Genomic DNA, 25,014 nt, shown 5'->3' on the forward strand with positions numbered 1-25,014 from the left:
ATTAACTAAACATCAAGGGAGTTAGTCCATTTTACATCTAAAATGTATTTAGGTGAACTAACACCCCACTTGGAGTACTCCTAGTTAAAAATACAATAGTATATAAGGCATGCCTAACTATGTATCTCTCTCTAGTTGGAAGTAATTTGACCTTCTGTTATAAAAACATCTGGAGTTTCTTTAATGATAGTAGTTTTTAACCTAATTTTAAGGTACTCAAATAGATATGACAGAGGTATTTAAGTGTTTTTACACTCTTAAGAAGTATGTAATGCAATAACACCACTTAACAGATGTCCCCCCACCACCGCAACCAATAACAATCCCACAATACCAACAGTAGCAAGATCGACTCTCAAAAGACAGACAACCAGACACTGAAGCTTTTTGTTCTGTCATGATGAGACCTTTACACAAGTTAAAAGGGACCTTGTTAAATTTCATTCTGAGTATCTAGGGGTACATTTTTGAATTTTCTGAGAATAATAATCATAACGTTTGTCAAGAGCCGATCTGTTCTCAGCAGAGCCAACCTCCTTTTCTCTGAACCCTCTCACCCCAGGGAACATCTCTTGCTGCTTAGAGAAGAGAGTAGTGGGGACATGGGAGGCCTGCACCTGTTTGTCACTGTTATCAAACGCAGCCTGGGGCTTCCCCCAGCAATAGAGCTCTGATTTCTAAACCACAGAGCAGCATCTACTCTCCCAAAGAAATTTCTTGTGTGCAAGCAGAGGTTGAACAGCATGCTTTCTTTCTAAGAGAAAAATGAATGTGTCCCTTCCCATCTTAGTCCCAGAATAGGGCTATTCTTTTCAGGGTTGGCACTATGAATAAAGCTGTACCATCATCCTGCAATTGTCTTACTTTACTTGAAGAAGCAAAACATATATTACTCATGACAAGAAAACAATATTAATATCCATCAAAGCTGAGTTGTATAGAACAAATTAAGTGAATCATATGGAGTTTTTATAGGTTTTATCAAGATTTTTAGAAATACAAATTAGTTTTATATGAAACAAATTAAAAAAAAAATTTTTTTCAGAATATAGTCCCTTAAACTGAAAATCCTGAAAGAATACATTAGACATTGACTGGGAATGGCCCAATGCTTGAGTCCAGCCTGTGGTCATTTGGGCAAAGATTAGAGTGGAGAGAATTTGTAAATATCTGCCTTTAGTGTAAGCACAAAGTAGATACCCTCATGGTTTAAAATGATTGAATTTATTAAATTTATTTAATTATTAAATATGTATTTATTATTAAAATTTTATTATAAGTAAGAAAATTAAAAACAAATGAAATAGGTGCTCATTTGCTTCTGTACTATTTTTCTTAATTATTTCTTCTGATTAGGTTGTCTCTCCACATCTGAATAAGGGACCTTCAGCTGCTGACTTTCACCTCGACAGAGATCCCTATAGGCATAAACGCAGAAGGCAAACGTTTACATTGAGAGAGAATGTGATTGTATGGCTCATTTGTAATTTGCTCATTACTCTTTGTCTCTTGGCAGAGTGTTTCAGAAAAAAAGGCACGTGTTTTAAGGCATTAAAAAAAAAATGAAAAAGAAAACCAAAGAATTTCTTGCAAGACAGAGCCTAGAGCATTTTGACAACATCAAATAAAACCCCTGCAGCATGTTCTCCCTATGCTGCGCCTTTGTACACTCATTTCAGCCTGTGGGCACATTTCCCATGGCACACAAAAGGTCTCAGAGCCATGTTGATAGACATAAACACATATGGGTTGCTCATTTGCCATTCTGTCTAAAAAGTCCCATACAAATACCCCTAACGTTGATTTTATTTGAAAACAAATTCTTGAAATATCATTTTGACCATAAGGAGATTTTTTTTTGTTTGTTTTTTGTTTTAGATATAAGTAAATGACACAGTATGCTTGGTCTTGGGTATTAATAATAGTTAAAGACTGCTCACAGTGTCATATATGAAAATGTAAGCATCTATACACACAAATCTACCGACACATATTTTATAGAGTCCTATGTTCACACATGTTTATTTGTAACTCTGTGTGTGCGTGTGTGTGTGTGTGTGTGTGTGCGTGTGTGTGTGTGCATGTGTGTGTGTGTCTGTGTCTGTGTGTTTGGTATGTGTGTATATATGACTATGAGTTTGAGTGTGGTGTAGTATATCATGTAAGAACATTTATATAGATGTCTGAAGTGGATATCAGGCATTTACTTCAGTCACTCTCCTTTTATTTATTTGTTTGTTTGTTTGTTTAGTTTAGTTAGTTAGTTAGTTAGTTAGTGATTGAGACAGCAGCCACTGAACCAAGAACTGTCAGATTCAGGTAGATTTCCTTGCAAGTCAACATCAGGGATCCATAAGTGGCAAATTTCTCTGTCTTAGGACTACATTACCTGCCAGAATGCAATCATTGCACAGGGAAGCTGGGGATATGAACTCAGGTTTTCATGCATGCATCATGTGGTTATTAGGAAGGAGAAATGCACCCCCCAAGCCCATTGTCTCAGACATTTGGACTCTACTTTGTGTCACTGTTTGCAAAGTTTATATAGTTCAGAATTGCTAGAGGAACTATGTCACTGGGAACACACATGGAAATTTGTAATCTTCCAGCTATTTCTAATTTATTTTCTCCACTTTCTGTTTGAGGCTTATTGTGTGAGCTCTCAGCTTCCTGTCTTTCTACCATATGAGCTGCTTGCTGACAAACTTCTCTCACAGTTATAAAGGGATATTGTCCCTCTGGAACCATAAACACAAATGCTTTTTTTCTCATTAAGCTGCTATTCTCTTGCTTTTTATCACAATAACAGTAAAGAAACTGAAATCCATGATAAACAATTTACTGTCAACCATCTTCCCCAGGTTTCTATTTTTAGATTATCTTAATGTTTATATCTTTAACCTTTTTCTCTTTGGCTAAATTTTAGATATGTGTTTGTGTTTGTTTTCATTTCATAATCTGAGGTTGATAAAACATGTTATTCTTATGGATTTGTCCTGAAAATTATCTTAGAGAAACTGCTTCATTGTCCTAACATAAAGAATAATCTCCCAGATACTACATCCTTTTTCAAAGTCCCATAATTCAAATAGTTGAGGCAGGGATATACATATATTGTTATGAATTTTAAATATTTATTTGTGCATGCTATAAAATTCATAGGCATATTGTAGCTTCATAGTAGAAAAAATTTGCTCATGCAATAAAAACTATTACACATATTAGGTAAAGTTTATAATGGCTCCATGCAATTACAGACTAATTTGTCAACTGCCTTATTTGTGAAACATGACTCAAACCTAAACATATATGAAGTTGTTGCCATAAAGCCAGTGTCATTGTAGTAAAAATTCTAATTTTAAGAGGCTCACAAGCTTTGTGTGTTTACCAAGTGGAAACCAAGTGGATAGTCCACAGGTGTTTCACATTACTACTGTTTTGACAGCACATATTTTATTTGTTTTTCCACACCCACAGAGAGACCCAACAATATTATAATAATTGAGTTAAAAAAAAAAAACTACTATCGGTACTGATTTGCATTTACTTAGAAATTTAAATTCCCAAATATACAGTAAATGCATGCCCTAAAAATGTGTGTTATGAAAACAAGAGGTTTGTCATTTAAAGGTATGTAGTGAAAAATTTAATGAAAGGCCATCTAATGGGGAAAAGTAAAGCTTACTCTGTTATTTCTACTTATGTAGCATGAAGTATGGAATTTCTAGGCATTAAATTCATTCATTCCAAAATAATGACCATCAAAAGAAGTAATAATGAATGTGTTTCAAATACAGTATAGAAGCTTTCACTGGGGATACAAATTCTTAGCTTAACTAGAAGCTTTACCTGACATGAGCATTTGAATCCGTTGAGGGGAACTAAGACATTAAGAAATAAACAATAACGAAGTGAATTTTCTTTACACCAAGGAAGCATTGGCTTAAGTCACTTTTTGCCCCATCCATGTTATTTATTTCTCCATAAAATTCATTTAAAATCTTTTGTAAATTTGTACTTGCTTTTTTATTAAATGATAACCATTCTATTTTAATGACATGCTGCTGAATGTAAACCCATGGGGTTACTATTAGCATAGCACATTGATACCACTACATGAGGGAATACATACAAAGTGAGAAATTGAACTTTAACAGAAGTCCCTAGATGTGCATGTGGAGTTAAATGTTTAATTATGTGCTTGAAGTTAATTTCTGAAGTGCTCATGATACAAAACTACAATAGCATTCTCTGTTGAACTGTAAAATGTAATGTCATGAACCTGCTTCTATAGGAAAAAAAAATGAGCACTAAAAAAATGTGAGTAACATTTTATCTTCAAGTTTTTAGGAAGATAGGTAGATAGTAGTTATTATTAAATAATCACAGGAGTAAAATATTTTTTTCTCTTTGGAAATGAAAGCTTGATGTCAGACATATTCTCCCAGGAACAAATGAGGTAAGTTCATGTTTTCTGGTGTGGCTCTGCTCTATTCAGCTCAACCACATCTCTAAGAAGGATGCCATAAATGACACACCCTCTACAGAGGCATCAAGGATTAACTAAAAAATATCTCACATGGTAATTCTCTGCTGAGATCTGTATGATGCTTACCGTAACAAAAGTGGAAGTAATATCTAGTTTGTCCTAAGCACTGTGCTATATAGCTTTTTACTATTTTTACTTATTTCCTCTTTTCAGATTGAGATACTAAGTCCTAAAACTTAAGTGATTTTAAGTTTTCATTTTGTTAAAGAGTATTAAATTCTCTTAATCATCAGGCTTGAAATCTCACTATTTCTACTGTTTCATGTTTGCTCGGTTGGAAAAGCAATGCATATTTTCTATCATCTAAAACTCCATCATTATCATTATAGACATACAGGCTACTTAGCTATCTTATTTTTTTTTCTGAAAAGATACTTCAAACATATTTTCCAAAATCCCCTGAAGATGGAATATCCATATGTAGAGTATAATAAATGGATTCTTTCTCCATTCACTCTATAAAATTTAATTCAAAATGGATCAAGGGCTTTCATACAAGACTTGAAATTTTGAGTGTACAGAATGAAATGGCAAGAACTAAGCATAAACAGAAATGTGAATGTCTGACTATGACACCTATAGCTCAGGAAACAATAACTGACTGACAAATGTTCTTTCATGGAGTTCAAAATATATCAAGAAACAATTGCCACAGTCAAGAGATGGCTGACATAACCAGGAAAAATATTTGTCATTATATTGAACCAAGATTTAATGCCAGGAATATGTAAAGAACTCAAAGCCTGAACAGCAAACTACAGGAAGAATCCAGTCAATAGAGAGGCAAATGAATGGAACCCACAGGTCTCAAAAGAAACAGAAATGGACAATAAATAGATGGCAAAATGTTCAATACTCTGAGTCAGCAGGGAAGAGTAAATCAAAACTCAACTCCAGTTCTATCTCATCTCAAACAAAATAAGGGTTACAAAGAAACAAGCCATAGTTCTGACAAGGATGCATGCTGAGGTAAACTCTTTGTTCTTCTGAAGCCACGACGAAAATTCAGGCAACTCAAAACCTAAAATAAAATGATCCTGCAATTAGAATCCCGAGTGGTAGTTCCAGTCAGTATACAGCAGAGATATTGTATATTGACATTTATATTATAATGTTGCTCACAGCAAATTATAAAGACAGCCTAGTATTTTTATAAACATAAAGAAAACCTATGTATTTATATTATTCAGCTTTGAAGAGTATGTCATGTGCAAAAAAGTGGAAAAAGTGATTTAAGTGAAATAAAATTAAGAAGGAAAAACATTGGATGTTTCCTAGTCATATGTTATAAATGTAAATGTTGCTTTTATTTCCTCGGTTGAAGTGATGAGAGCCATACCCAATCTGGACAAGTCTTTGGAGAGTGTCTATCTAACTATCCTTAGACCTAGGCCTGGAAGCTTCTAGCCTTCATACAATCAAATCTACAAGCTCAGACCTTGAAGGCTTTGTTTTCCAGCCTGTTTGCTAACCTAGTCTTAGAATATTTCAGTCTCCAAGATTACTGCTGAATAAACTCATTCTTTCTAGCTCTTTCTGTACTCTCACTGGCTGGTTCAACTCAGCTGTTTTGGTTCAAATTCCTCTCCAAGTTGACTGATTCAAACAAGCTTCTCTTGGCTTCTCACTGAATTTCTCTAATTGGACAGGCTGCCTCTGACTCCAGGAAATGAACTGCTCTGAACTGGACTGAATTGTATGACATGCTCTCTACTCCTCACTGCTCTTAATTAACCTCTCCTTCCCGTCTGTTCTGGTGATTCATTTTGTCAAATCTTCCTCTGATTTGTCAGTTTGTCCACCCCTCAATTAGACAACATTGTTTGGGATTAAAGATGGGTACTAAAGGCATGTCTGTAGTCCAGCCAGAGGGACTGAAAGTGTGTGACAAATCTGCCTTCCAGTGGGATCACAGTTTCTTTGGATGTGATCCCTAGCAAGAGCAGCCATGTTACTGGATTAAAACTTCCTCTACAGTGTAAAAAATATAGATTTTAAAACACCATGAATAACAGATTTTCTAGAGTAGATCCCCTAAAAATTACCCTAAAGAAGTTTGAGTGGTACCTGTTACAAAAGAATATATAGAAAAATGTACACTTAAAATTTCATAGTGAAACAGTTTTTGTTCAATTTAAATGTAAAAAGTAAAGAGAAATGATATTTCAATAATTTTATCACTGAACTCTTCTGCTATAACTTTGCTATTCAATAAGATTTTATGATTTTTGACCTAAAGTCTTAGTGCTTGTCTTAATTTAAAGACTCTCTTATTGTCTGCATCCCTTTCTGCTTTGCATGGGAGAAATATTAACAAGACACTTAAGACTTGCAGCACTCAACAAACATTGGCTGTGATTTATGAAACACGGTAGATATGTACATACTTTCAGTTATTTGTCTTTTGTATCTGACTAATTTTATGCACTGATATTTCCAAAGGATTTCTTATGGCTTACCACCTGTTAGTTTAGATAATCATTTGCAATTATAACTGGAAATACTTTTAGATAGAAAGTCATTTGAAGCCATGATTGTTCATTAGCAAACATGATATTGACAAGTATACTATGATTTAGAAGCTTCCATGCAATTTCTGTTAATGTAATAATTATATAGTACTGCTTATGTCTCATTGCAGAGTGATTGTGTAAATATCAAAGAAAGGTATTAATATTTAAGTCAAATAAAAATTTACAATCAAAACATCACCAGTAAACTTACATCGGATATTAAATTGCTATGAAACTATCTCATCTAATACTATTGCTTTAATTTGTTTTTTATATTTTATACTTAGTGATCAATGAAATGTGAGAGAAGTAGCCTTCCCCTTAACAATACCATTAGGTGCATATAATAATCGGTGGATATTTAAATTATGCACTTTAATATTCAGTAATATCACAGAGGAGGTGGTATCTTATGAACTCATGTATGTTTTTTTGTACACATGATAATTAGGCTTCCTTAATTCCTAAAGGTACTTTAGCCAAACAGTAATTCTTGTTCCAGCCCCTTTCTCTGAACACCATGAAGGACCATTTGAAATATGATGTAATTTTAATTAGAAAAATTTATCATTATGACATCTAATTTCTAAGGACATGAGATGACAGTGTAGTTGTACAGCCACAGACTCTGCAAGTGGGCACAGTGTTATCAGGGACAAAGTTCACTGTCATTCTTCCATTCCCTTTTCTTCTTATGACATAGAATCAGTACAGATACAGGTATGTAAAACACTATTTTTATTATCCCTTCCTATTTCTTAAAAGGCAAAAGAAACATTTCTCAAATACAATATCAAATTTTTTTAAAAAAAATGTATAAGCCTATGGTGACATGAGCTTATAAAACAGTTATACGTGAACAGACTGGTTTACACAGACATTTGCATTGTTTTTCCATTGGTTAATGAGAATGTGCACATACATTGGTACATGCTCCCTTAAAAGTGTTTTTGTACTCCTTTCTCTCTAATGTCTTGTCAAATCACATTTTAGAAAGAGCACATGAACAATGGTATGACAAAGCATACCTCGTGTATACTCAATTATTTAAATTCTCTGGGAATCAAGTTCAACAATAACAAAGGGTAGGTAATCTTCAGAGTCCTTGGTATTGCACCATATAATTCTGTGCAAGTTTGCTTTTTCCAATGAGTATATGGAGCTTTTTCTTGTTATTTAATCTCATTTATCCATTATATTTAAAGGAAGTCTATTCTTTGATTTATAAATTTTTTCAACATAATTTTTCAGTGAATAATCTGAGAACTCAAAATAACGTAGTGTGTATCTTAAAAATTTTGCAAAATTGAACCAATTAGATTGTGATCCTAGAATTTTCATGATTTAGGAACAGTTACAGAAAATGTGGTACATCTAAACAATGGAGTACTGCCTGGCTATTAAAAACAATGAATTCATGAAATTCTTAGGCAAATGGATGGAATTAGAAAATATCATCCTAAGCATGGCAACCCAGGCACAAAAGAACACACATGGTATGCACTCACTGATAAGTGGATATTAGCCCAAAAGCTCAGAATACCTAAGATTCACAGACCACATGAAGCTCAAGTATGGAGTAGAGACTGAAGGAAAGGCCATCTAGAGACTGCCATACCTAGAGATCCGTCCCACATACAGATATCCAACCCAGACACTACAGCAGATGGCAAGAAGTACTTGCTGTCCAGAGCCTGATATAGCTGTCTCCTGAGAGGCTCTGGCAGAGCCTGACAAATACAGAGGCAGATGCTCACAGCCAAACATTGGAGTAAGCACAGAGTCCCCAGTGTAGGAGTTAGAGAAAGGACAGAAGGAGCTGAAGGGGTTTGCAACCCCTAGGAAGAACAACAATATCAACCGGTCAGACCCCTCAGAGCTCCCAGGGACTAAAACACCAACCAAAGAGTACACATGGAGGAGTCCATGGCTCCAGCTGCATATGTAGCAGAGGATGGTCTTGTTGGACATCAGTGGGAGGAGAGGCCCTTGGTCCTGTGAAGGCTTGATGCCCCAGTGTAGGAGAATGCCAGGGAGGGGAAGCTCAAGTGGGTGGGTGAGATAGAGGGAAAGAAGATGGGATAGGGGGTTTCTGGAGGGGAAACCAGGAAAGTGGATAACATTTGCAATGTAAATAAATAAAATATGTAATAAAAAGATTGCAAATTAAAAATATAATAAATTTAAAGTCTCTTATTACTTTTATCAAAAGTGACTTCCTCAGATAACTTTGCTTTTTTAAAAGTGAGATAAGTCCAGTGACTATCAGAGCTAGAAAATGGTGCTGGAGAGATGGCTAGGTGAGTAAAGTAAGTGATTTGCAGCTATGAGGGCATCATTTGAATGCATGTACAGTCAGAAGCAGTGGCACACATCTGCAATCCCAGTGACAAAACATGATTTTCAGTGACTAGCAAATATAGTAAGCTCACAGATATCTATTCAAGTCTGCTATTTTTGCTTCAAATCATTTACCCATAAAATAAAATAAAAGAGGTTATATTAGACTTCCATGTCCCACCTTCTCGGAGGACACAATACAGCTCATCCCAAGTTGAATTATTATGTATTTTATATTTTATAGTGCTGAAATGAAGCAAATACTCTGTTTAGGAATCAATTCCTTTTAAAATTATAATATGTAATTTTAGTTCACAATACATAACCAGTCCAATAAAATCAAAAGAAACATTCTATACACACAACCCTCATCTCCCGTGAGCCTTTTGACTTGCCAGCTAAAGTATGAAAAATGAGCTACCTCTCGTCAACATAAAAAGCTAGAAGTCTCATTGGTGAATGTAATATTGGTCCTATGTGAATAATTCTATGTATCCCCACCTTACCTGTTTGAAGTTCATGTCAGTTACAAATTACACTGCTTTAAGGAAGTGGCCATAGTAGGTTCTGTTCTCAGTCACATCACCACACTATGTATAAAAACGTGCATGTATTTACAGTACCAGGAGTGAATTGCCTGCTATTGTACAGGCCTTAATTACAGTGTTTGGTTACCTCTATATGACCTGCTTATTCTCAGACTTTTTATAGCATGGTAGTAAAAGGAAAATCAGGAGCTTTGTAATCAGGATGCACATTTGTGTTTTATGAGTTATTGTTTCTCTTGTAGGTATTATTTAATGATTTAAGCCTGTAACTTATAGAGAGGTTTCATAATGATGAAACAAGGTAATATTGGTTAAACCATTTCTAATGATTTATGTCAATTAATTATTGATGTTATTATTGATATAATTCTCAATAGGGTCCATATCTTATATCTTATGCTCTATTCTTTCATACCAACTGTTCAGTTTATAGATTTATTACAATAACTTTATAGATGAAGTTAAAATCAGTTAAATATTAGAATTTTCTCAAATATTTCTCATAATTTACATAGTTAAAATTGTTTCAAATAAACTACATTAGAAAATGTGATATGAAGTCTAAAGTATTTTGGTTATAAGAATAATAAAAGACTTATGCCTTTTCTAATGAAAATCTCTTTAGATTATCATCAGGTATTCTTCTTTACCTAAAATATTTACAGTAAACATAAAACCATGAAGTTAAAAAATGAGATAAGCATCAAAACTAAACCATATTCTTTCTTTGGTCAACAGCTGCTATAATATTCCAAAACTGTTATTTTAAAATAAAACTCAAGTTTCTATTCTGTGCTGCAGAGTGGATTGCAAAGCAAAATTACTGGCTTGAGAATTAACATTTTTACTCAATTGATACCTTTAACTGACATCACAAAGACAAATGAAGCAGAGCAAATAGGTGTGATTTTAGAAGGCAATAAAGTTTACAGATTTTTTTCCTTACCATTTCTATAAATATACAACATGATACTTATCATTACTACAAAGCCACAAGTCAAGCAAAATGACTCAACTTACAAGAAGATTAAATAATTTGTAGTGTAAAGAGAAGCAGCATTTCAGAGCTGGTGTAAAGCATCCATCAGTGTCTTGGAGCAATGCTGAAGAGAAGACAGATGTCCTCTTTGCAATCGTTGGCAGCCTCAATGTTCACATCTAATTGATGTGAATTAATATGAGCATATTTTAAAGGAGAGTCTTAAAAGAAGGAATTATTTTCTCTATTTGAACTGTCTGTTCATTTATTTTGCTTATAGATTAAATGAATCAGTTAAAAAAGTAACTAAAGTTTCTTGGTTTATGACATTCATAACTTGGAAAACGTTGGGCTTATCTATTTTCATATCTGGTCAAGAGGCCTCTTCTCTCTTATCACGGTTAACATTATGTAAATAGGATGTGAAGAAAGGGAGCTCTCTACAGACGCTCAGAGAGTGATCAGTGTCCCAGGTTCACTTATGTTGTAATGATAAAATACTCCAACAGAAGCATCTAGACAAAGAAAAGGTTTATTTGTCCTATGACTTTAAGTTACAGTGCATCATTTCAGGGAGGGAAAGGGAGGGAATCAGGCATCCACTCATCTTTAACCAAACACAAAAGAGAATAAATTGATCATCACTTGCTTTTTCTCAGCTAGTTTCCCCTTATACTGATCTGAGCCTCCTCCCTTCTCCATACCACCGGGGGACTGGGCATTCTGGCATCAAGCAAAATAAAGACAACCTCTTACTGAGAAGCTCAGGATGCCAATCTGATCTTAATACACTCTCCTTAGGAATCCTACCCTCAAACTGGGCGATTATTGGTTGGCCATTCCCTCAGTCTCTGCTTCCTCCCTAGTGCCTGCACTTCTTGTAGATAGGATAAATTTTGGGTTGAAAGTTTTTGAGGGTGGGTTGGCATGTCCATTGCTCCACTTGGGTTCCTGCCTGACTATAGGAGGTGGCCACTTCAGCTTCCATATTCCCAATGTAGTGAGTCACAGCTAAGGTCACCTCCATTGACTCCTGGGTGCCTTCCTTAACCCAGATCTCTGTCTTGTTCTAGAGATGGCCTCTACCTCCTCAACACACGTCAGTTGCAGATTTCCGTTCATTTTCATGGCCATCTAGCCATATCCCCTGCCTTTTCCTACACTTGATCCTAAATCCCCCCTCCCCACCGCTATTCCACCTCCCTCTAGATCCCTCTCTCCATTGGCCTGTTATGACTGTTTTATTCTCCCTTCTATGGAGATTCAAGCTTCCTTCCTTGGGCTTTCCTTCTTTTTAAGCTTCTGCGGGTCTGTGCATTATGGCAAATATCCACTCATCATTGAGTACATACCATGCATGTCCTTTTGGGAAATGTGTTACTTCACTCAGGATGATATTCTCAAGTTCTATCTATTTGCCTACAAAATTCTTGATGACTTGGTTTTTAATAACTGAATCACGGGAAAGCAACAATCCTTAACACTATTAATGATACTCTGTTATGCTTGCAAGGAGGAGCCTCCGAAAGCGTCTACCCAGCAGCTGTCAGACAGACACAGGCACCTACAGTTAAACAATGGATGGAGCTTGGGGAGTTTTATGGAAGACTAGGACAGCTAAAATCACCACCACTGATTTTTGGGTGCCTCCATTATCCCAGGTCCCAGGTCCTGTCCTAGGACAAGACAGGCCCCAAAGTAGATAGGAACTCCAAAGGAAGACCAACAAAGTGAACTAACCTGGACCCTTGGGGCTATCAGATTCTGAACCACCTACCAAAGAACATACATGGGCAGGACCTAGACCTCCCCATTCATATGTAGCAGATGTGCGCTTTGGCCTTCATGCAGGTTCTGAATAACTGGAGCACAGGGCCTATCCCAAAAGCTGTTGCCTGTATGTGGGATATGTTCTACTACCTGGGATGCCTTGTTTGGCCTCAGTGGAAGAGGAAGCATCTAGCCTCACAGAGACTTTAAGTACCAGGGGAGGGGAATACCAGGGGGACCCTACCCACTCATCTGCTCAGGGGAGGGAGGATGACGGAATGATTGTGCGAGTGTGGAAGCTCCAGGGAGGGAGCCAGTGAGCAGGATACAAAGTGAACAAGTTAAAAAAAATGAGTCCTCCCCTCACTGATTCTACAACATGTCAAGTAGACAGTTAAAAACTAACTGGCAGCTGACTGGGCAATGCTTACACAGAAATAACTCAAGGGTTTTCAAGGTTGTTTTCCATCATAGACAAATTATAGTCTCATCGCACTTTTTTCTTTGACTGAAGCAACGTAAGAAACAATATGACTGGGCGGTGGTGGCACACGCCTTTAATCCTAGCACTTGGGAATCAGAGGCAGGCAGATTTCTGAGTTCGAGGCCAGCCTGGTCTACAGAGTGAGTTCCAGGACAGCCAGGGCTACACAGAGAAACCCTGTCTCGAAAAAAACAAAAACAAAACAAACAAAAACGAAAAGAAACAATATGTTCATCCAGATGGCTCAAAGGGTAAAGGACTTGTTACCAACCCTGGTGACGTGAGCTTAACACATTGACCCCAGGTTGCATGGTGGAGTGGTCTGATTCCTAAAAGTTGTCTCTGACCTCCATGCATGGTCATGATAAATGGGTGCCCCCCTCCTCTTCCCTTCCTAACTCTATGTAATGAAAACTGAAATAAACATTAGGACCATCTTTTGACTAGATACTTATGTTGCTAAAAATTAAGATCAAATGGAAATGTACTCTTAAAGATTCTCATTTTATCACTAGCACAACTGTCAATGTAGGGAATATTTAGAAGCATGTAGAATCCTTAAAGTATGAACTACAAACAGGGTATAAGTATTAAAAAAAACTATATTTGGTATAGCTTGTATATTTAGTATATTTTAATAGCTTGGTGAAGTAACCTTACAACTATTGATTATAAAAAACATATTGGTTCTATTTGGTACTCACCAAAAGCATTATAAATAATAATAATAATAATAATAATAATAATAATAATATCATCAACAACAACATCATTATCATAGACTTCACTTGATAATAACAGAAATGAATGGAAATGTGTCCATGAGTTCGGAAAAAAGCAAAGAGCAGTGTATGAGGGTCTTAAATAAGCAAAGGAAAAGGGACATAAAGTAATTATTTTACAATTACAACAAATAAAAGAAATTATTTAAATATTTTAATAACAACATTATATAAATATTTTGCCTCAATCTGTGTATTTTCACTACATGTGCCCCTGACACATGAAGCAGAAGACTACATTGAATCAACAAGAATTAAAGTTATGGATATTTATGGGCCATCATGTGGGTTCTGGGAACTGAATTTATGTTCTTTGAAAAAAGTAAACAAACAAACAAACAAAAAAACAGTCCATGATTTTAACCCCCTTAGCCATCTCCCCAAAACACACACACACACACACAATCTTAATTACATCTTTTAAAAATATGTGATAGCTTAGAGTTATCACTGTGCTTGTGGAAGGTGAGGCTACTGAGGCTGAGAAAGTAAAATAACTTGCCTCAGAAAGGACTTGACAGAAGGAGGCAGACCTGGAGCCATTCTCTAATCCAAAGTATACTATTTGTCAATCCTTGCTTATTACCTAGACTTAAATAAAGCATGTTACTCCTCTAGTACTACACTGACTAACACTATTGGCATTTACCACAAGAGACTAAAGTGACTATAATTACATAAATTATAATTAATTTCCTCAATTGTACTAGCCTTAATTCAGTTTTTACACTTGGCAACTGGCTACTTCATTGTACAGGACAAAGTAAATAGAAATTTCTGTGAAGAAATTTCTATTGAAGAGTCATATAGAAGAGAATGCAGCAAATGAAACTGGAGGCTCCTTGCACTGCAAACACGTTTGACTGCAGAAATTATATTAATCATGATTTGTAAAAGCATTTCCCTATGCTTGCACACTATAGCCAAAGGGTAAATATTTGCAGAAACAAAATATTTACCATAAGTAGACACGTATATAGAGATAACTTAGAATACCTCATATTTAGTACAGTGTTTTTAATATACAAGTATAATAAATCAAATTAATGAATATATGAATTGATCTAACTTTTGAAAAGAATCTTGAAACTTTTCCAGTAATATTGAATCAAATAATATGCTTGCCAATAATGGTTCACAAGCTAATAAACACAGTTTAGTTGAAGCAGCAATAGAGTGAGTTCATAGAGTTCTTGCATTTAAATCAAATCAGTATCTGCATTACTGACATTCTGTGCATTTGTTTGTATTTTATTGTAAATCTATCATTAATCATATATTCAAACATTATACAAACATCTTAGCAATAATTCTTTCTGTATTAGAGCCTTTAAGACTTGAAGATGGGACTTTTTATTTACAAAGAATTTACTATTTCTTTAATTGTGATCTCTGAGAAATTGTCTTAAATAATTCATGGAAACAATAGAACACAAAGAAACAGATTTGGAGATAGTAGAACATGGTACACCCTGTTCATTTATAGGACTGTAGGGTGGATTTCCACAGATATAATCAAATTGCAAGACAAATGTTTGTCAGGTCAGCATCATGGGACAGCATGTGAAATATAGGCAATAGGCACAATGGGGGGGGTTTGTACAGAGGAAAAAGAAACCTCAGTAACAATTTATACTATGCATATGTTCAGTAAAGTGAAGAGGACCTTTTGCTAAGTCCTCGCAGCTCAGAGAAAGACTTAGGATCTGTCTAGTGTGGCCTGCCTTCTGTAGTTAAACCTGAGACATTTATAACAACAGAGACATAGTTGTGATAGTATTCAGTCTTTATTCATTCCAATGATATAGATGGGTTATTTCTAAATAGTATTTATAAACTTCGGCTGGAAAGCCAGAGGTCTTCACCTCAGCACTGCTACTTCTTCCCTGGTGTCTAGATTTAGACATGGTAAATTCGTCACTTCTTCATAGTTCAGATCTTCCAAAGGTCCAAAATGCTATTATTCTGAGGTAATGGAGGAGGTGTCAGCATTTCTGATATAAACAGCAATTTCTCTGTTTTGGAATGTCAGTGCCTTAGTGAGGGTTGGCTAAACCCTTCTACCGCTTCTAGGACCCTAAGGACCAAAGTTCCCATTGTAGAAATACCTTAAACAAGCATGCTTGTTCATTAAATGAGTTTTAGCAAGAGTCTGACTTACACATTATCTTTCATGCCTTGCAAGTTAGATGTCTTCTCTTACAAAAAGGAGCACATAGATATTGTTTTAGCTTTGAGGCCAGACATAAACTCAAGCTTAAAAAAAATCTAAGTAGTGTATACAGAGGCCATCATAACAATTAAATGCCCCAAAGATATTCTGAAAGACACTTCAGATATTTAATAAGATTAACTTCAAACAGTGCATTTTATTCAGGATCCCTGAGCATGACAGAGGTTAAGAGCACTCTGATATATACTGAATATATTTACTTTTGTTTATGGATTTTATGCCTACATGTAAGTCTGTGTAACATGCTCATGCAAAGTTCTCAGAAGCCAGACAAAGTTATCAGATTCCCTGCATCTGGAATCGCAGAGAGTTTGGTTTGTAATTGGGGTACTTGGGACCAAATTCACATACTTTCAAAGAATAAGTATGCCTCACTAGCGAGCCTTCTCTGATGTCCCACACAAAAGCACACCATTTTATTAGGCATTACTTAAAAATATAGACCAGAAGAAGTCATGAGTATATTCCATGGAAAGTCTATCTGGTACCACCACACCCCTAACCCCAACCCCAACCATGTTTCATTTCATTATGGTCACTATGTTTCCTAGTTCATGGTAGAGATAATAAGTTCTCATTTCCCTCATTCCATTCCCTGCATTCAGTTATCAACTGTCTAAACCTTTGGGATTGGGGTGAGTCGGGGGGGTGACAAAGATGACAGTTACAACTCTTTGATTCCATAATTAGCTTCCAGTCTTTAAATATATTACTATTTTCTCTTCAATATAAATAGAACATTATACTTTTCCTTCTAGTCAGTTCACACCGTCTGACATGACAAGCAAACAGTATTTTATAAGAGCATTGATTGAAGTATCGTTTCTACAAATTACAGACTCTTCACAAGAAGCTGCCACTCTTTTGACTGATTCTCTGCTTCGCAGGATGTTCACTACAAATTTGACTTGATGTGATCATTTCTAAGCAGTCTATCCTTTAGCTCAGAGAACTGTTGTGATATTCTTTCCCCAAATACCAGAATATTCGGAGTAGGTGTCCTAATGTCAATGTGAGTTATGCTTTTGACAAGCATTCTATTCAGTCCTGGCTTCCAAAGTGGTCAAGTTGACCCCATTTAAACAGCATTATGCCCTTTCACAGAACAGTTGAAGGATGCTACACAACTCTAGTGTCAGAAAAAGAACAAGGACAAGTATGTCTCTTGTCTTGGTCAAGACAAATGTCAGGGCCTGTGAAGTGTAAATGTGGCAACGGGATTTAAAATGAAGGACTGGGGCAATATGCCTCTGTGCAAGGAAAGGAGGATAGGAAGCTAGCCCTATAGGTAAAGAAGACAGCGCCTGCATAGGGAACAGAGGAAGCAAAGCCTAGAGCTTCTCCCTGCCTTAGAGAAAAAGTAGTCCCAAAGGAGTGTCAGAAGAGATTATGAACATGGAAGTAGCTTTTTGCCAAAACGAGTCACATTCAGCTTCCTACGACTGAACTGGAATCCTGAATATGAAGGAATCGGCAGAGGAGATCGGGCAATATCTTGATACAAAGAGAATCAAAACCAGAAATAGTATCAGGGAGCTCAGTGAACAATGGTTTTCTATCGTCTATGTGAAAGGCACTATAGCTGACAGTTCTCTGCTTTCTTCCTCTAATGCCTGCAAGAAGACTGTGGCATAACTTACTCTTCACCAATCTCAGGATAAAGACTCAGCTTCTGAGATTGTCAGGCTGTGCGGAACAGATAAGCATTAAACGGAGAATTCTGATTCCACATCCTTGCTCTTTGACATTCACTGAGGAAGCACAGGTAGTCTTCTTGTTTTGATACAAGTGGTTTATGTGAGCACTACTGAATAATGTAGGAGGTCTGAGGATGTCAAATACTAGAAGATAGATATTGTGTTAGTTTAATGTACTATTTTAATTAGTGTCCCATGTGCATTTCAAACCTAGGGTAATTATCAATGGTAATACTCACAAGTCCTGGATTAAATTTTATATCACTGAGGTGTAAAGTTATGTGTAAACTCTATTATGCAGTTCAGTGTTATACTACTAGAATACATAAAATATAATATGTTGATTATATTATTTTGAGCATTTCCAAAAATACTGGCACATAATAATTATTTTATGTATTTTATTTCTTTACATTTCAAATAATGATCTAGTTAAGATAACCCAGTAGAAAGCTGCATAAGTGATTTTATTATTTATAAAACAGCAACTCTAGGAAAAAACTTGAAGATATTGATTTGAAATATAAATAACTGCCATATATGATCTGCAATTTAAAATACTCAAAAAGAGACATTTGAAAAGCATATTGATATATGTAGTACAATTTTATATAACTTATTATACATAGCAATTATAAAATAATTTCATAAAGAAAAGGCATGCAAATTTAGGTATTAGTCAATGATTCCTGCCTATATAAATTGTAGTATATATATAAAATCAAATGGTCCATTATAATATGGATTAAATTTGTAATTATAAATTGTTGTAATTATGTATAATAAATTCAATCTCCTTTTTGACACAAGTTAAATTACTAACTATACATGTAGAAGATTATAAATTTTAGAAACAACATTACAGTTTGACATGAATTTGAGTACACATGGTTGGTACCAGAAAGAGCTGGTTGGACATGACTAATAAAAACATGTGAATGACTAATAAAGACAACAGCTATTTCCAAATGGATTTAGTGCAGTGTTCTGTCCTCCTGGTTTAAAGTCTATACTCCCTTAAGTAGAAGTGACATTTCCAAAGACTTTTAGTGAGGCTGACCCATTCATGATCATGTACCCTGGTCAAAATGTACTTTTGCGGTAGGCAGGAAAGAATATGCTGTGTTAACAGGGTATCCAGAGAATGCTGGGATTTGCCTGGTCTATTCTTTGCCTCTCATCCACTCTAGTTTTACCACTAATAACCAACCACAGAGACATGATTGGCAGCAGTTAAACACATTTTTCTGTTTAACCACGGTGGGGGGAGAATTTTAAGTGTATTCACACTTTTGAAAAAAATCAAAAGGATCACTATTTTTGTTATGTTTCCTGATGCTGTGTTAAAATATCATTATGAAAGCAACTTGGGGAAAGGGGTTTATCTGAGCCGAAAATTGCAAGTTATAAGCCATCATAGTACTGAAATCACAGTATGAGGGGCTTGAGAAAACTGGCCATACTACATCCAAGGTCTAATCCAGAAAATATTGAACCAATATACCTGTGTATTAGTGCTCAGCATGCTGTCTCAATTTGTATTCCATCCATGGCTCATCTCATAATGGTACTGCCCATATTCAGTGTGGGTTTCCCCATCTAAATTAACACAGCTAGGATAAATTATCATATCATTCCTTCTGGCTCACTCTAGTCAAACAATTCGTCATCTAGGTTTCCTTACTACAGTGTATCATATCAACATTCTTTCATACCAATGGAACAGCTTTTTGTGAACACTGGTTTAACAGATGTGCTTAAGGGCGCAGTTAATTTATATGTACTCAAACAGCAGCTAATCACTAAAATTTCATTGACAGTCTTCCCATATCCAAACATCTATTTTGCACAATAATAAGAGAACTTGCTGGAAGAAACTGTGATATTCTCAATGTATTTTTTTCTAATGTCAACATAGTGAAAACTGTTTGATAAGAAATATTATGATAAACATATACAAAGCATTTAAATCTTATGTATGTATATGTTTCTTTGTATAAATACACATACACATGAGATACACATACATATAAGAGAATCGTCTATGAAGTCTAAGAAGCCAATCTCATGAGTCTCCATTGAATTTTGAAACTCTCTCTCTCATAGCTGTGGGACTATCCAATTAAGCTAGACTATCTAGCCAGTGAAGAACAGGGATCTGTATGCCTATCTATCTCCCCAGCATTTAGATGATACTCATATATCACCACTTGTTGAATTTTACATGGATTCTAGAGAGTCATATCAGGTCCTCTTACAGTAAGCAGTTCAAGGATTAAGCCATCTTTCCAATTCCAAGATTGCAAGTCTTTATCCCCAATATTTTTGTTTTGCCGTGCAACCACTTCTTTCTTCCAAACCGCTATAAGTTATTTCTGTTATAAATGCTTAAATAGAAACTTATGATTAATCAAATTCAGTATGTGGGAAAAGGATATAGAATAGACACTGTGGGTTGACAGAGTAGGGGACAGGTTAGAGGAAGATTGGAAATATGAACAGGAAGTACCAGGTTGGGGTGGGAGGGCAAAGGGAGAGAGTACTGAGAGAGATACCTGGAATGGGGCAGAGCATCACTGGGACAACCTAGAAACCTAAGGCAATGGAAAAATCCCAGAAATGTAGTAGGGTGAACCTAGCTAAGACCCATAACAATAGAGAATATGAATCCTGACATGGCCATATCCTGTAACCATGAAAGACTTTCAATGGAAGGATTGGGTCACCAACATAGCCACAAAATTTTTACCTACAATGAATGCATCCTCCCTACAAAATGTACAGAGATAAAGATGGAGAAGAAATAGAGGGAATGACCAATAAAATGACTAGACAAGCTTGGGTCCCTTGATATAAGAGGGAGCCCATCTCTATATGTTAATATCTTACTATACTTGCAGACAGTATCCTAGCATAACCATCATCAGAGATGCTTCACCTAGCAACTGACATAAACAGATACAGAGACTCATAGCCAAACATTAAGCAGAGCTTGAGGAATCCTACATAAGAGGAGAAGGACTGAAGGTGCCACAGGGGTCAAGGACAACACAAGAACACCTACAGAATCAAATAATTTGGACTCATAAGGGCCCACAGAGATTGAACAACCAACCAGAGATGGTGCATGTGACTGACCTAGGTCCTCTGAACATATGTAACAGTTGTGCATCTTGATCTTCATGTGAGACTTCTAACAGTAGGAGCAGGGGCTGTCTCTGACTGTTTCCTGCCTTTGGTACCATTTCCTCAAGCTGGGCTGCCTTGTCTAGCCTCAATGGGATAAGATGTGCTTAGTCCCACTGCAAAGTGACATGCTATTGCTGATTGATATCCATGGAAGGGCTCCCTTTATCTGAAGAAAAAAGGTTAATGAAATAGATGGGATAGGGAAGGAAGGTACCTTGAGGGTGAATGGCAAGGAAGAGAGGAGGGAGGTGAATTGCCATCAGGAGGTAAAATAAATAAATATATTCATTAATTAAAGAAAATTCTCTATGAACTCTCACAATCTTTGCAAATATTTGCATGTAATAGGTTGTTACTAGACAAAATGAAACAATATTTATCACAGCATAATCCTCATTTTATACACATATTCTCTTATAGCCAAGGCTGGCTACTAACTTAACTTGCTGTATACTTTAGAATAAACTTGAATTTCTAACACTCTTTCCTAGCTAATCTCCTGGGTGTGGCCTAAGGTAATATGTCAACATATCTAGCTTTATTGAGAGAGTGGGGCCAATATCAGAGTTTCTTGCATATAAAACAAGTATTCTATGAACTGGATACATGTCCAGCCCTCTTGGATATTTAATCCACTTTTGAATCTAGGAGCTCACTGTGTTTTTATACTCTGAACTCAATCTAGAATATAATTGCTAGTGTGCAATGAAAAGAATACTGTTTCTGTCTAACTCCTTCTCTTTCTTCCATAATATGATAGATGAACGAAAATTACTTTTGTTAAAGAAGTGTGAAAAGGTTAACTAGACATTGTGCTATTGCACTTTGGAAACTACACTTTAATTCATCTGGACAGTGGATGCCAAGCCTCCATAATTAGAATCATGTATAGGTCTATAAATACATGTTGGTAACCACTCCCCCACAATTAGGTGCCATTCAGAACACTTCAGATGCAGTCTGTGATTTGCAGTTAAACATCCAATACGCTCTCCTTAAGAAGTCAAATATACCATGGCAGGCTAACACACTTACATTTTAAAATAATGACATATATTCTTATTAGACTATAATTATGGCAAAACTCATAGTCCTGCACATAATATAATTTTAAAAATTATCAATTCTTTTGTAGAACAATAAAAAAACAACATAAAACAAATACATTTCCAAAAGCATTACAACCCATCTTCCCTAGACGGAATTGCGATTTACAATATTTACTTCTTATTTTAGGTAGACCAAGTAAAATATTTAGTATTTCAAAATAGAACAAACTTTCCCCAAATTCTTATTTATATACATAATTACATGTCTTCAGTTTCCTCAGACATTATCACACACAAATGCAACTCTTTTCTACGTAGGTCATAACTCTCAGAATTGTAGTCATCATTATTAAACATGTGACTGCACAAATATTTTGCCATTAATGTCAGCCTACTACTAAGTCAAATACTGAAAAGAGTGTCTACAATGCCCAGAATTTCTACCTTATATTTTATCACATAGTTCTTTGAGTCACACTTTAGAGCATGTAGTAATTTAGAGTAATGCTAACTTCTAAATAAACACAGGCACTCTAAGGAATCAATTCTTAATATTAATAAATTAATCATTTCTGCAAATATCCAGAAATAGCATAGCACTATTTGAGTGATGGTATTTTATGTCAGTGTAAAAAAAAATAATCAGTTGCATGAATCATAATACTGCAATGAATTCAGTGGCTAAAACATACTTAAATAGGATATAAATGTATTTAAAACCTTTGGTTATTATTTTAGAAGTACTAACCTTAAATGTGGAAATGAATATAAAGAAAAATTTAAAAATATTTTTATAGAGAGAAAAATAATTTTATGAGCTCACTGCATAGGGGAACAGGAGAGAAGCCCAGTGGGTAAAGATAATGAATGGAAATATGTCTCTGGGTATGAAAGGTGGAGAGATCCCCTAGAAATTACTAGAGATCTGGGAGGTGAGAGACTCTCAGGACTCAATGGGGTTAATATTAGCCAAAATGCCCAACTGTGGAGAGAGGGAACCTGAAGAGTCTACCTCCAGTAGAAAGACAAGGCCTCATATGGAGGGATGGGGTTACCAACCACCAAGCAAAATTTCTGACCTAGAATTGTTCCTGTGTAAAGGAACTTGAGGGACAAAAATGGAGAAGAGACTTAAGGAAAGGCAGTCCAATGACTTGGGTTCCATCTCATGGGAAGAAGGGGAACCAAGGCCTGATAATATTACTATCGCTATGATCTACTGACAGACAGGAGTCTAACATGGCTGTCCTCTGAGAGGCCCTACCATTAGCTCATTGAGACAAATGCAGATATTTATACCCAACTATTGGACTGAAGTTGGGGACCACTATGGTTGAGTTAGGGAAAGGATTGACGAAGCAGAAGGGGAGCAAGATCCCATGGGAAGACTAGCATTAACAACTAACTAGGACCTCTGGGAGCTCCCAGAGGCTGAGCCACCAACCAGGGAGCATACACAGGTTGGTCTGAAGCCCCTGGAACATAGATAGCAGAGGACAGCCTGGTCTGGTCTCAGTGAGAGAAGATATGGCTAATTCTCCAGAGACTTGAGGGAGGTTCTAGGGAAGGGGGATGCCATGGTAGGGGGAGAGAATGGAAGCACCCTCTCAGAGGTAAGGATGAGGAGGAATGGGATGAGGAACTGCAAGAGGGGGACCGGGGAAAGGGGGACAATGACTGGAATGTAAAAAAATAAATAATAATTTAAAAAATAAGAAGAATCTAATATCTTAACACCAAAACAGGAATGTATTCCTTTATTTCCTAGCATACATATAGAAAATTCATGAAAGACAATGCTTCCTATGGAAGTTTGTAAGTTTTAGCTGTATTGTCTTATTTTAGATTTCTAATTCCAGGCACTAAGCTTCCTTTCCCTAACAATCTTATTTCCAAAATTTTTTCTCCTTTCATTACTTTAATGTAAGTAGCGATTAGGTCTGAAAAGGCATTTTTTTTTTATACAAAAAAGTATCCTAGAAAAAATTTGAAGTAATAGTGTTGGTATAGGAATTAATACATTTTTAACATAAGCACTTATCATTCCATCAGCTCTATAACAACTGTTCTGAAATGACATTATCATTATGTCACATGACATTATCATTATTTCTTTCTGTACCTCAAATTTCCATATTTTAGGTCACATGTCTGAATGATTATGAAATTAAAAGTTCCATCTTTAAACCTATATGCAATATATACTGTGAACAATAAAAATTATCGCAGTAAGTTAACAATTGTATTTTTGGCAAAGTATTTATTTTTTCAGGTTGCATAAATTTTACTGAATTATGCCAAGTAGGCATAAATCACTGAATATTTTATGTAATATTTGTATATATGTTATTGATTTCAAGTAAATTATGACATAAGCTACTGAATTGCAACAGTAGCTTTGAATATATTATTGGCACATTTTAACTATAGATATACTCAGTAAAATTCATGATTATGTATAAAAGTATTCCATCAGAATCTGTAGGAACTATAACAAACATGAAGTGAAAAAATCATTGTAAAGTTTGTAGTATTAATGATAACTCTAGTTTGTTAGCATTGTGTGTCTGTAGCAATGAAAAAACTACCATGGATGACACCAAAATATCCACAGAATTGGTGACGGTGCTCAGTGAGCTACTAAATGGGAGAAAGGGAAACTGAATAAATTATACTGCTCTCCTAAACTTGGGCGACCCTGTAAAAATCTAAAGATTAGTCGAACTAGATGGAATAGCTTGAGCATTACTAAGCTCTGTCAGGCACGAGCACTGTGGTGTTATCGCAGGCGTTTGATGATCTGGTCCACCCAGCTGCAACCACCAAACAGAATTCTTAAGCCTGCTTCCTATCTCTGTTTTCAGTCACTGAGCATTTTCTT

At 35.7% G+C, this 25,014-nt stretch overlaps 1 protein-coding gene across 4 annotated transcripts in view; it reads right to left on the reverse strand.

The window, feature by feature from the left end:
* The window catches only part of Erbb4 (erb-b2 receptor tyrosine kinase 4), a 1,021,671-nt gene that overhangs the window by 460,162 nt on the left and 536,495 nt on the right, over positions 1 to 25,014 (reverse strand). The window lies entirely within an intron of this gene.

The sequence above is a fragment of the Mastomys coucha genome, unplaced genomic scaffold (genome assembly GCF_008632895.1).
Source record: "Mastomys coucha isolate ucsf_1 unplaced genomic scaffold, UCSF_Mcou_1 pScaffold14, whole genome shotgun sequence".
NCBI lineage: Eukaryota > Metazoa > Chordata > Mammalia > Rodentia > Muridae > Mastomys > Mastomys coucha.